The 13,571-nt window shown below is 43.6% G+C and overlaps 1 protein-coding gene across 1 annotated transcript in view; it reads right to left on the reverse strand.

Moving 5' to 3' along the window:
* The window catches only part of dcn (decorin), a 27,969-nt gene extending 19,159 nt beyond the window's left edge, over positions 1–8,810 (reverse strand). Inside the window, exon 1 of the mRNA XM_083758091.1 lies at positions 8,498–8,810. The gene's annotated coding sequence lies outside the window, so the exon portion shown is untranslated. The remainder of the gene's footprint in view (positions 1–8,497) is intronic.
* Between the last annotated feature and the right edge of the window lie 4,761 nt (positions 8,811–13,571).

Genomic DNA, 13,571 nt, shown 5'->3' on the forward strand with positions numbered 1-13,571 from the left:
AATTAGTAACTAAGGTTTTCAAATAATTGTAGTGGAGTAAAAGTACAATATTTGCCTCTGGGATGTAGTAAAGTAGAAGTAAAAGTGTTGAAAATGTGACGTCCTCAAGTAAAGTACAAATACCTCAAAATTGCACTTAAGTACAGTACTTGAGTAAATGTGCTTAGTTACTTTCCACCACTGTCATTTATCATATACAGGTTAATTTGCCCTGTCTGAAATAGAGCATACATTTGCCACACTGTAGAATAATCCTGAAAATGGATATTGTGTTTGCAAATAATGACCCAAGGGAAGCATAATAAATTGAACACGATAAAGTGCCCAACGTTTATCCCTGGATGACACCACAGGAAAAGGGGGCCTGCCCCATTACCACAGTAGTTGATTTTCATTATGTTCACATTTCCTTGACCGACAAGTGAATAGGCCATAATATGATATATAGCTTTCTGAGGACAGTCACAAAGCTAGTTTACTGTTATTTGAGCATATAATCCTCTTTGAAACAGTACATATTTGAGATGAAAATAAACGGTATCCAAGTTGAAATCTGTGGAGACAACCCGATAAATAGATAATTTGTTAATTTGTTGTAATTTGCGTCATAGCGAGTTCCCGGTTCCTTTCCCAGCAGGACGTACCATTTGCTGCATATTCCCTGTCTCTCTCTGCTACAAAATAATAAAAATAGTATAAATAATAATACTAAATACATCATAGCATGTAATCGCATGCGTGCAGTTTTCCATGCTGAGTTTGCTGACCATTTGACATGTCTGACTGAGCGTTTTGGAAACGTGGAGAGATGGTCGTGAAAGATGAAGAAGTAATCTCCAGTCTAGATCCAGAGAGAACATGCTGTTCCACTCATTTGTTTCAACCCACTGAGTAATGTTGGCTGTTGTAAGAATTCTCTTATCTAAGTGAAGCTCAAACCTCAGTCCAAAGAAAGCCATGTCTGCACACTTGGCTCTGCAGTCGATGATGCAAAGGAAAGTCTGCTTCAAACTGTATACTGTAAATACTTTCTTTTTAGATGAAGTTTGTCACAAAGGACTCTTTTTTTAATTGATTTGTTTGATTAACCATTGCAGGCCTAATGAAGACTGACCTAAGTAAGATGAATCCTACCTGTTTAACTATTGACATAATGCATGTTCAGGAATTCACTTTTGTCCACAATAGCACATACAGTACGGTAACCCACGCACGCACGCGCACACACACACACACACACACACACACACACACACACACACACACACACACACACACACACACACACACACACACACACACACACACACACACACACACATACAGGAAGCCATATAAAAGACAACCTCCTGTGTATCCCCCGATTTATCTTAGTCCATAAACATTTCAGCAGTTTCTAATGTGAACCAGACAGTCAGAGAGCGACCAAGCTCAAAGCTCTGACAACACAATGCTGTGAGCATTAAACAACTCTACTCCACACACAAGAACATGTAATTGCTGTCGACTGCCTAGCGAGTCATAATCAGTCACAGTACATTTGCCTGGACGTAAAGTAACAATTTGAAACCACAGAAAGGAAAAACAAAGATGAATTCCCAAGACAGTTAATTTATTTAGTTTATTTATTTATTTGGGAGGGGGGCGCTCTTCCACTAACAAACCTCAGGATAAACAAGAATATGGTCATCACAATATCCACAAGGTAGCGTGGTCATTGTTATTTTGTGTGGCAAATGGTTGCATTTGCAGTTAAAAATGTAATTTGAAATTTTGTCTTGCCAAGGACGAAATGTTTACGTTACACCAAATCCAGTGCTTGACTGCCAAGGACGCAATATTGAGTCATATGCTCATTTCAGTGGTTTACGATAGATGTCTCTCTTCACCACAGTATGAATGGTATGAACTGGAAGTGGACATTTCACCTGCCTTCCGCCTCCATGTTTTTGGTCAAAACGAGCTACAGTATATTCTGTGCAACATGATCGCGTTTACAAAATGTATTTTCCGGGTGAAAGAAAATATGATCGTCCGCCCCACCAGACAGCCTATTGTTTACATCCTGGGCACATTGCGGGTCCTGTGGGTCGACAAAATAAGGTAAAGGCACTGAAAACCACATTCATTAACACCTGATAATCAACAGAATGAAAGGTGACATAAAAGTCACTCCTGTTGAAGACAATGTCGGTTTAGGTCACTGATATATCGTTAACTACGTGACCTTTTGACGACATCAATGTCTGCGATTATGCAGCCGACGTGTCCCGATAAGTGTAACCACTTTCAACCTTGCATATTATACATATATGCTTATCATGTTATAAGCATGTTATAACATTTTCAAAAGGTCTCTGAAATTTTCAATACCCTACACGCATACAACGCATCATGTTGTGCCGCGTTTTGAGCTAGATCGGCTATTTCAGATTTGATCAACTTAACATGAAAATGTATGTTTTGACAAAATATCTGTCCAACAATCAGTGATCGGTGGATTAGAATTGTCCAAAATTGGGATCCAATATTGGACCCAAATATCTGCTGTTGGTCGGGTTATTTATTTTTTGGGCAGATGGCGCAGCCTCCATAATCATTAGAAGTTTGAGAACCCTATTATATTTAATTGATGATCCCTCAGGGGCCTACGTATATAGGTCTCCTTTTTAGCCGCGCCTCTACATGAAAATGGGCGATCTACAATTTCAAAGGGACAAATACGGATGGTTGATTAACACAGTTCATTTCTTTTTTTAAAGACATATTTTTGGGCTTTTTATGCCTTCTTTGGGTAGTGTACAGTATAGGTGACAGGAAATGGGCAGAGAGATGCACGGGGTGATATGCAGCAAACGTCGTCGGGATTGGGAGTCGAACCCGCGGCATGCTGTCAGGCTGGTTTAGCAGCCTAGGTGCCCGGACCGCTACACTAGCCACTCGGGCCTAGTTCAAGCATTTGTTGATGCATGAGCATACTTACTGTATATTGCTTTGTGCGTGCATCACGTGCTGTGTGTGTGTGTGTGTGTGTGTGTGTGTGTGTGTGTGTGTGTGTGTGTGTGTGTGTGTGTGTGTGTGTGTGTGTGTGTGTGTGTGTGTGTGTGTGTGTGTGTGTGTGTGTGTGTGTGTGTGTGTGTGTGTGAGAGAGAGAGAGAGAGAGAGCTGAACCTAGAGGGCTATCTGAGCAGCATGCTGCAACATGACATGAGTAAGTCCAAATCGTACCCATGTTGAATTTGTTTTTGACAACTCCAAGGATCACTGCTGAAAGAAAACCCAACCAAAATGTTTGCACACTTACAGTATATAGATGCCTTACTGGTTAAAGAGTTCTGTAAGCCAGTGGTTCCAAAACTTTTTCATGTCAAGGACCCCCAAAATTACACTCATTAGCCCAATATATACCAAGGACCCCCATAAGAGCTTTAGTAGTGATTTCCAACCATTTTCATTTCAAGGGCCCCCGGTTTGACCCGGATTATAGGCTACGGTCCCCCATTTAATGGCATTTATATCTCTGGGACCCCAATGTATATTGTAAAATCAAAGTTAATTTAACTCTGAGAGTGTACAGATGTGTATACATTTGTACACTCTCTGAGTTACAGACCCATTTGGTTCCTAACTATCATTAAACTGAGGACCCCCATGGAACTCCCTCAAGGACCCCTAGGGGTCCCTGGATCCCACTTTGGTAACCACTGCTGTAAACAAGCTAAAGTTAAACTGCATGTGCAGCAGTACAGATATACAGTACAGTACAGTAACAATGGGTGATATTGAGCAGTCAACTAGTCTTTCCATCAATATATACAAAGTATTTGGAATTGCTTGGGGAAACTTTATTCTTTACACTGAATGTAAACTTCATTGTTGAGCTTTCAGCAGACCTTTATTTATTTTCGGGAGGAGCAGTGGGGCATCTCATATTATGAGCCAAACGTCGGTAATGTGCAATGTGAAACGTTTTACTCCGATCTGTGATCAGCGGGGGGAGTCTGACGACAATTTAAGCTGTGTGAACTTTATTTGGATCAGCACTCTTTCGGGCCTTCAAAGAGGTTGAGGAATCTGGCAGGAGTCGCCAGGGGCATATCAAAGTGCTGCGTGTGTGCACGTGCGTTAGACAGATGTGGAGAAAGAAAACAACAACAGCCTGGTGAGAGAGAACGTCTCTGTGCTTTCAATCAATGGAAAACGGATATGGTGGAGATAAAGTAGTAGCAACAAGCCCAGGCTTTAAACATTTAAGCAGCCCTGTGCATCTTCTCTGCTCCTGCCTCTGCATGAAGCCTGAGGCCTGTGATTTGTCATTCCTCGGCTGATCTCTCTCTCGCTGAGCGGAGGGTGTGGAGGTTGACTCTCTAACCCCTTAGGCGGCATCATCTCCCTTCCGATGTTGTCTCATCCGTCTCTCCCTTCACCCTCCACAAGTCCTATAGTGTTCCTAATAAATCCCGGACAGATTTTCCGCCTCATTCCGAAAAGCCTAACTCACCTCTTCAGACTTTACCTCACCTCCTAGCACTCACTCAGATAGATGCTATAATGCTATGCAGGTGTATACTATTTGCTTGTCCCAAAGGCTAAGGATGTTATTTAGATACAGTAGCATATTGTTGTTTTGGATAGATGCTTATCTGATATCCTAGTTTCTTTGCAGCTCTTTGCACACTATTCTCCCCCTTGTTTTACCCTGATCGCTCTGGATAACAGCATCCGATTCATCCCTACATTTTAAATTGTAAGCAGAGACTCTTTGGGAGTTTCCCGTCATTACCCCCTTTCTCATCTTTCTTTGCTCGTTCTCTGAAATTTGAGACATGTAAAAATGATGAGTCATCCCCTTCGCCTGTTTCCATTTTGTTATATTTGTAGATCTCCATTCACTCAACAACCCTCTCTCGCACCTCTGCACTGCTGAAATGGAAAACAATGTATGCCCTTACTGCCCTTGTCTGCCTATAGCATCACAATGTTTAAAAAAACGCCAAACTAATCAACATGTATACAGGAAAACATAAGAGATGTATAAGGTATAGCCATCTGTCTATACTGTCTGGCTGTCTGCAAGCGTCTGTGATCCATTGTCTGCAGACCTGGACCTCCCCCTCCCCAACTGGCCAACAGGTCTGTGTAGCCTACTGCCCCTCCGGAAGCTCTGACAGCAATGAATCATGGGAAGGTATTTGCAAGGCTACGGGACATTTAAAACACACGTGTGCCTGCCCTTTTGTGTGCACGCCTCACACGCACGCACGTGCGCGCGCGCGCGCACACACACACACACACACACACACACACACACACACACACACACACACACACACACACACACACACACACACACACACACCCTCACACACACACACACACACACACACACACACATTGGCAGGGGTCATTTCATTTGGCATTGTTTTCACACAAAGATTTCTGACATGTTATTATACTTCTGGAAATTCATGGTCAAGACAATGAGTTCAGCTGGAGTAATGCCATATGAGTCTTGTTTGGAGACTTGCCCGGCCCCTGTAACCGTCAACCCATCGTCTAGAGGGTCAGACCATGCTTCAACCGAAGTCCAGGGCAAATTAGAGGCCATTGACATATCTGGTTGAGGTTTTGAGATAATAAAGAAGAAAAATAACCATATCAGGACCATAACCGCCACCAACAGATCAATTTGAGGTCCCTAAGGCATGCCTGGAGTCGGCCAGCAAGTGGTTGGACCACATTTCAGATGCTCCATGAAGAGAACCTCAGAACCATTATCAAACAGACATGGACAAGCTGTCCAAAACCTATTCTCCCTTTATTCTCTTTCCATCACCTCCTCCCTTCTTAGTTCCTTCCTTCCTGTGCTCTCCTCCTCCCTTCCATATAGCTTACGATATATATTTTCTTCTTCCTCTAACCCTTCTACAGTTAAAAAAGAAAAAAAGAAAAGAAAAAAGAAAGAAATTGGCCAGGAGAATACACATGTGGAACTTTCTGGTATTCCAGAGAATGGGGGGGGAAAAAAGTCTTTCATGGCCGAGGTCCATTCATCTCCATTGTTCCTTTGCTCTTTCGCCCCAGACATTTCAGGTCCAGATGGAAAAATGCAGCCCCTGGGTGCAGCTCATGGACCCAGTGTCCTCCAACCCTCCCTCCCCCTCCCCCCTAACTCATTCCGGCTGTTAATATTAAACATCTGTACAGATCAACACACAAGACTGAATCCAGCAACCATGTACATACTGTACTGTACAGTACAGTACAGTACATGTATAGTGTCTGTATTTATTCTATTCTATTCTATTCTATTCTATTCTGTATAGTTCCTTTTTCAGTACACTCCAGATCATGAGTTAGCAGGGAATTCCATCTCTTTGATAGAGGAAGCTTTTAATGATAATAATTATCTGATAACTCTTGGTTAGAAAGTTCTTTAACCCTGGCAACAACATTTTAGATAGATCTACAAGCTCGCATCTGCTATTTTTGATGAACATTTTAGAAAAATTGTGAAAGTGTGGCTGAGAACCACTGATATAGAAGGCATTTGTAGAATCAGCCTTCCGGTCAAAATGGGTTAAAACGAAGAAATAATAATAAATGAAATATAATCAGCAAAATAATGGAAAAAATAAAAGAAAATAAAAAACATGTAAAAAAACAAAAAACATTACACGATTAATAGGGATGTTTCTAGGTATGGCTGTGGTTTTGCTTTTTCATCTCCTCTTCAAAGCCTCTCACTTTTAGTTGCCCCTAGCAATCACCAGACCCTGCTCAGCTCCTACCAAAACACTGCACTGAAGGCGGGCAGAGGAACGGTTCACATTGATGAGAAACAGAGCTCTGAGCAGATAGATAAGAGGAGATTGGAGGTTGTGGAGTTGAAATGGCCTGTGTGTGTTGTCTGCACTCCTACACGAACCGCTGAGATGGAAAGTCTGAGAAACACAGAGCTTTCCAATGAGGGGCTTGACAAACGTTAATGGGCTGAATCAACACAAAGAAATCCTTCTTGTTATTTCAGCCTCTTTTCTTCTCTCTTGTGCTTCTAGAATGCTCAAACACCCGCAAAAGCGAGAGAGAAAGAGACAGAGAGAGGCAGACAATTCAAAAGGAACGAGAAAGGATTGAATAAAACCAACAAGCGAGAAGAAATGGACTTGTAAACCTAAAAGCTTTCCCACTGGAGCAGTGAGTGTAAAGAAAAGGCAAGGCCGAAAAGGAATGTATTCAAGAATGTGTAGACACAACAGCATTTGCCCACTTGGTACACGTAAAGTGACACTAACACACCCACGCTTATAGCGTATGAGTAACATCCAAACAGCATGTAGGCCATGTCAAAACACTTCACTTAGTCAATTGCCACAAGAGGCAACAAACTCCAAACCGTGACCCGCCGAAACCACAGAGGAGACAAAGTGGTGTCCGGTGGGTGGAGGATGACATGGAAAGGATGATGGGTGAAAAACAGACCAACATGTGGATGCTGGTACCCTCTCTTGTGCCAAAACCTTTCCCTCATTCATCCATAATATAGGTGCTATACCCACCCCCCCCCCACTACAACCTGCCGTCGCTACTTTTTTCTTTTGAAGGGAAGCTAGCCCCTCCTGTGTCCAGCTTTGCGGGTGTGTGTAAACACAAACATTGCCCTAACACAAACATTAAATGCCATTGATAACGAATGGCCAGTTGTGAGTGTTTGCCCCAACACAAATTAAATGCCGTTGACAATGAATGGAGAGTTTTGAGTGTTTGTGTAAACACAACCATTGCGTAAACACAAACATTGAAGATGAAGGTTAGGAGTGGACGTCAATTCTCAGTGGCCCGGAATGAGATGATGATGTATGATGATAATAGCGTAAATAGCCGATCTACAAGCTTTGTAATGAAGGTATACTGTCAGCTTGTAGACCGTCTGTTTCCTCTGCACAACACCTCCATATGACGTATGGTGCAAATAAGTAGGAAGTCCTGTATACATGGACTGGGAATAATGATTTATTGTGTTCCAGACCCAAAGACTATGCAGGGATGAGGGCAAACAACCTGGCACACAGATGAGCACGTGATTGAGAAGCAACACATTCACATGTGTGCTCACGCACACACATACACATGCACACGCAGCCATCACTTCTCTGTGATCTCTTTGAAAGTGCATCATCACCAGCGTGTAAACACATGGACACACATACATGGATCGTGTAAGACTCACTGTCACACAGTGCGTCTTATCTAGCAGAACTTCTCAAAAAAGGAAAAAATGCAAACAAAATGGTACCAAATATATTTGCTGCAGAGCGACCGGAACGTGCAAAGGTTCAACAGCAATCAAAACCATCCATCCTCTAATATTTTCCATCCTCGCATCACTCATTCATATACTTTTTGTATTTACAGCACGATGTGCATGCCCCCCATTCATCGTTCCCTAACTTCCCTTGCACGGATATCCCCATAGTTAAAGCCTTGTAACGCCTACCTGTGCTCAGTAAAGGTGAGAGAGACCGTGGAGGGTGCAGCGATCAAGATGAGCTTGGCTCCCAAAAAAAATCCAGCCGAGTGCAGCAGCGGGCGACAGTGTGGAACGCCTGCGAGGGCCTATACGGAGTAATTGGACTCAGAGCGCGCGCAGCCAAGACCAGACAGGTGTGCTCTGTCACGATATGGGGAGGAGAGAGAGAGAGAGTCAGACAGACAGACAGACAGACAGACAGAGAGAGAGGGAGAGAGAGAGAGAGAGGCAGAAGGAGGGAGGGGTCGACCGCCACGCTGCCTCTCAGAACTGAAACAATCGGTGGAGGACTTCCCCCTGGCGTGCCTCGCTCTACAAAAAACAGCTGGAAGGAGTGAAGAGGGGTTGGGGGAGGGTGTGTGTATGTGTGTGTGTGTGTGTGTGTGTGTGTGTGTGTGTGTGTGAGAGTGTGTGTGTGTGTGTGTGTGTGTGTGTGTGTGTGAGAGAGTGAGTTAGTGTGTGTGTGTGTGTGTGTGTGGGTGGGGGGGGGGAGTGCAGAGTGGGGATAAGAGAAAGAGAGGAGAGACAGACTTAAGGCACTAAGCGGTGAGTCGGCTGACAGCCACCCTCACTGTGTCATCTGGTAATGATACAGTAGGTCGGTCGCATGGACCTTGGAGTAAGATGCAGTGTGCACACACGCACGCACGCACGCACGCACGCACGCACGCACGCACGCACGCACGCACGCACGCACGCACGCACGCACACACACACACACACACACACACACACACACACACACACACACACACACACACACACACACACACACACGCACTTTCTCTCTCAGTCTCTCTCTCTCGTTTATTCATTCTCGATGGCGGTTTGCCATTCTGATGAACCCCCCTCCTTCCATTTCTGTGTAATCCTTCATCAAGTATGCAGCACTGGTGCCAACTTCTATCCCCTCCCACCACCATTGCCCCCCCCCCCCTCCGAGTATTTATTGAGGGTATTTTTGTTAATGGAGAGCGGTCCATTGGAGTTCATTAGTGGAAACAGAGGAGGCAGTCTGTCATTGTAAAGTGTGGAGTTTGGAACGGTGTGCATGTAAGAGCAGTGCTGTTGTTCTGCCCTGAGTCCTTGAAGAATACTCCAGGCTGTTGAGATTACTGGCAGGGCTTTTAGAACTTTGCCCTGCTTGGAATGGGTGTTGCTTAAGTTGGGAGGATAGGCTTTAATCTGTTTAACTGCAAATAAATTGATAAAATACAGCTTATTTCTCTTTTTTTCTTTCAACCATACATGATCCAGATGACATCTTTGACTAAGGCGGCAAAGGAGACTGGCTTGGAGGTTGGAGTAACTGCTCCAGTAAACCAAAAGAGTTAGTTACCAGTCCACACTGTACTGTATCTGTGTGTATAGTCATCATGTGCCTTTGCCGTCAAAACGTCCTTGAGAAAAGATACAGGAAATATTAACGGTCTGCTGCCTGGATTCATGGCTGGTTCTGAATGAGAGTGACTGGCTGAACATGGAACACCCATTGAATCATCCAGGATAAAAAGCCACAATCCTCTTGTATTGTTCTTGTGTAAATCCAGGCCTCTCTGTTTTCACCACAATCTGCTCACTTCATGGCTTTGAGTCACATATGACACATAAACGTTGATTAGTTAATAGTTATACTTGTGTCCGTTGGACATGAATAAGATGTGAAATATAATGGATATATATTTTTGAAATATTTTAAAACACATCTTGTATGGGCTTCCCTGGAACAAAACATTTTCAGGGGGGGTCCTTTAGTTGGCATGCACAGGTTTGAGGACCACTGCTGTAGTCTGTAGATAGTAGATCTACAACCTTTACACTCTGAAGCTACTACACGTAGGATCTTGCTGCATGATGTCTTGATGATGCGATTGGTTCTGTTCAAGATGTTCACACACAGGGAAGTTTAATCGAACGCAGAGCAGATCAAAATAATGATGAGCAGTTACACATACTGTAACTCCAACCCCTAAATACCTAATGCTAATCCTAATCCCAACCCCAATATTTGCCTAATTATGACCTTACTCTAATTGACTAAATGTAATAAAACAACTATTGTTGAAAATGGTCCTCAGTTTCCAATTTCTCAAATTCTACTATACTTGTGGCGACATTTGGCTCTCACAATTATAGTAACACACACACACACACACACACACACACACACACACACACACACACACACACACACACACACACACACACACACACACACACACACACACACACACACACACACACACACACACACACACACACACACACACACACAGCCCCCCCCCCCCCCCCCTCTCTCTCTGTTTCTGTATTTTTCTGACTCCGATCTAAAAGGATCAGATAGCAGAAAGCGTGTTTATTCCTGTCGAGCTTCCCCTCCTTTCACTTGATAGTTTTTCCCGTCAGAAGTCAGGGGTGGGGGGTTGCGGGTGAGGGGTGTGGGGAGACAGACCACACACATGCATGGTGACCCTGTGTGTGTGACTAAAACGATCCCAGCCCATCCTGGACAGCCAGGGTTTTTTTGGACAACTTCCTATTGAATGAATGTCAAACATTGACATTTTTCTCGTCACTCAGGGTGAAATATAATTGGTGTGGAAGGTGCCCTGTGGTTATGCAGGGTTTTGGTTGTGGAATGTGTGACGTTAACGTGTGACTATGCACAAAAACGTGATTTCGGCAGCATTTCTTAGGCTACTAATTGCATCTCTAGGCCTAAATAGGAATGTGTCGGCTGTAGCCTAAGCCTAATATATTATGCATTGCATGAGCTTATCCGTCTACAGAATCTACACTATACTGTGGTCTACACTGCAGCATGGGTCTTCAACATTTCTTCAGGCCAAGGATAGACACTCATGCTTTCTAAGGTGTGATTTGGGGCGCTAAGGATGAATACTGTCCAATAATTAGATGGGGAGGGGGGTGAAATTATGACAGGCAAAATATGACCCCCCAGTAAAAAAAACACTTTGTATTTTCACATCTGCATTTGCACATCTCTTATAAGATGTGCACATGCACGCACTACAGTGGGGGGACACGCAACAGGCCAACAGCACGCACACCAAGGCTCGATCATGATTGGCGGAAGGCCCCTCTCTATCCTGATTGGATGAAGGCTGGGTCACCTAGCCAAAAACGAAACCTACGGGTTTATATTTATATTTGAATTTATAATATTTGAATTAAGTGAAATCACTGAATATACCTTTAATATTGCTTTGACTAATGAATGTAAATAAACATATAGGTATAGAGGAAAAGCTTACAGCATATTGCGGTTGTCTGTGCTGCGCTTCTATTCACAGGGCCGAACAGGCTGAGAGCCCTGCATGCGTCGCACATCTGTTACTATAGTTACTTTACAGGATTCCAGTTTAAAGGAGGAAACATGGGAAGGACAGAACAGTGGAAAGAACGGAATGAGGTGAGAGGATCAGGGGATTACAGGCCATTTACGATTTAAGGAAGCCTTCAGGACACAACCGCTGAGCTAGACGATGTGCCACTGTATACCTTACCGCTGCATGAGCTCACAATGAGCAACAAAGGGAAAAACAAACACGAAAACAACATCCAAGGTCACCTTGTCCAATCAGGCTTCCTGTGATGTGTATTATTTTCTTCACATGATAATGGCATGCCATGCATACTTGCATAGTTTAATATTGGTCCATTCCTTAAAGATGGAGTGTCGTGATTTTTAGTTTTTCATGTGTTTATGAGGTTTATGAGTTTTTTGATTGATTGAAATATTTATTAACAGTTTGTAGAATTTACAGTACATTTTAAGCACAAACTCAATACAAAGACTGTCAACTGTGAGTGGACGACCCAATTAAGCATTACACTTGTTTACAACAGGGTCCACATTGTTCAATTCATCAAAACATTTAAAGACATACAAACATTTAGAGACATACAAATAGACATTTCTATGTAGCTAAAGAACAGAACAGGAATTCATCATATGGGAAGCAAAAAAGGGAAAAGATACAATATACAGTGAGGGAAAAATGGGGGGGGGGGGGATTCAGATTTTACAGAGGCCAGTTTAGAATTGCAGCCATCCGTAGGTGCCCTTTGAGAGCGGTTTTGAAGGAGTCAAGGGATTCACATGTCTTAATGACTGTTGGTAGGGCGTTCCACATTTTGGTGGCATAGGAGCGAAAATTATTTAGTCCCTTGTTTGTGCCGAATCTGGGTTGTACATGGTTTGTTGCACTCCCTCTGGTGTTGTGGGTGTGGACTTCGTTTACATTAAGGAAGTATTTAGACAGGTACATGGGTATCTTGGTGGTGTATCGAATCTTGTGGACCAGACCCATTGCAAGATGCTGTACTATGTCGTCGACCCTAAGCCATCCCAGCCTGTCAAAGTGGGCAGGGGTGAGGTGGGTTCGGGGGGTGAGGCCAAGTAGGAGCCTGACCAGTTTGTTTTGGGAGGTCTGGAGCCTTGTTTTAAGGGCCTTTGAGGTGCTGTGGTACCAAGAGGTGGATGCATAGTCAAAGAAACCTTGTACGAGGGCTCCTGTTAAGGTCTTCAAGGTGTTTTTGCTGACCAGTGAGGAGATCCTGTAAAGGAATCTTGTTCTTTGATTGACTTTTTTGATTACGTTGGTGGCCATTTTATCACCGGAAAGATTGGCCTCCAGGATGGAACCTAGGTAGGTAATTTGATCTTTTCGTGTGATAATATTGTCACCCACTCTAACCAAGAAGCCATCTGCCTTGCTGAGTTTACTATTTGATCCGAAGAGGATGGATTCAGTTTTTCCCAGGTGTAAGGATAGTTTGTTATCAGCGAGCCAGGTGCAGATTCTACCGAGTTCAGAGCTGAGGGTCTTTTCAACCTGCAGTTTGTTCCTGTCCGAGACCAGCAGTGCTGAGTCATCTGCGAACAGGAACAAGTTGCAGTCACAAGCTGAAGTCATGTCGTTAACATAAATTAGGAACAGTAAAGGCCCTAGTATGCTTCCTTGTGGGACGCCACAGCTCACTGGGAGGGGAGGGGACAGTGTTCCGTTCACCTCCA

The sequence above is a fragment of the Protomyctophum parallelum genome (genome assembly GCF_964188405.1).
Source record: "Protomyctophum parallelum genome assembly, chromosome: 22".
Classification (NCBI taxonomy): Eukaryota; Metazoa; Chordata; class Actinopteri; order Myctophiformes; family Myctophidae; genus Protomyctophum; species Protomyctophum parallelum.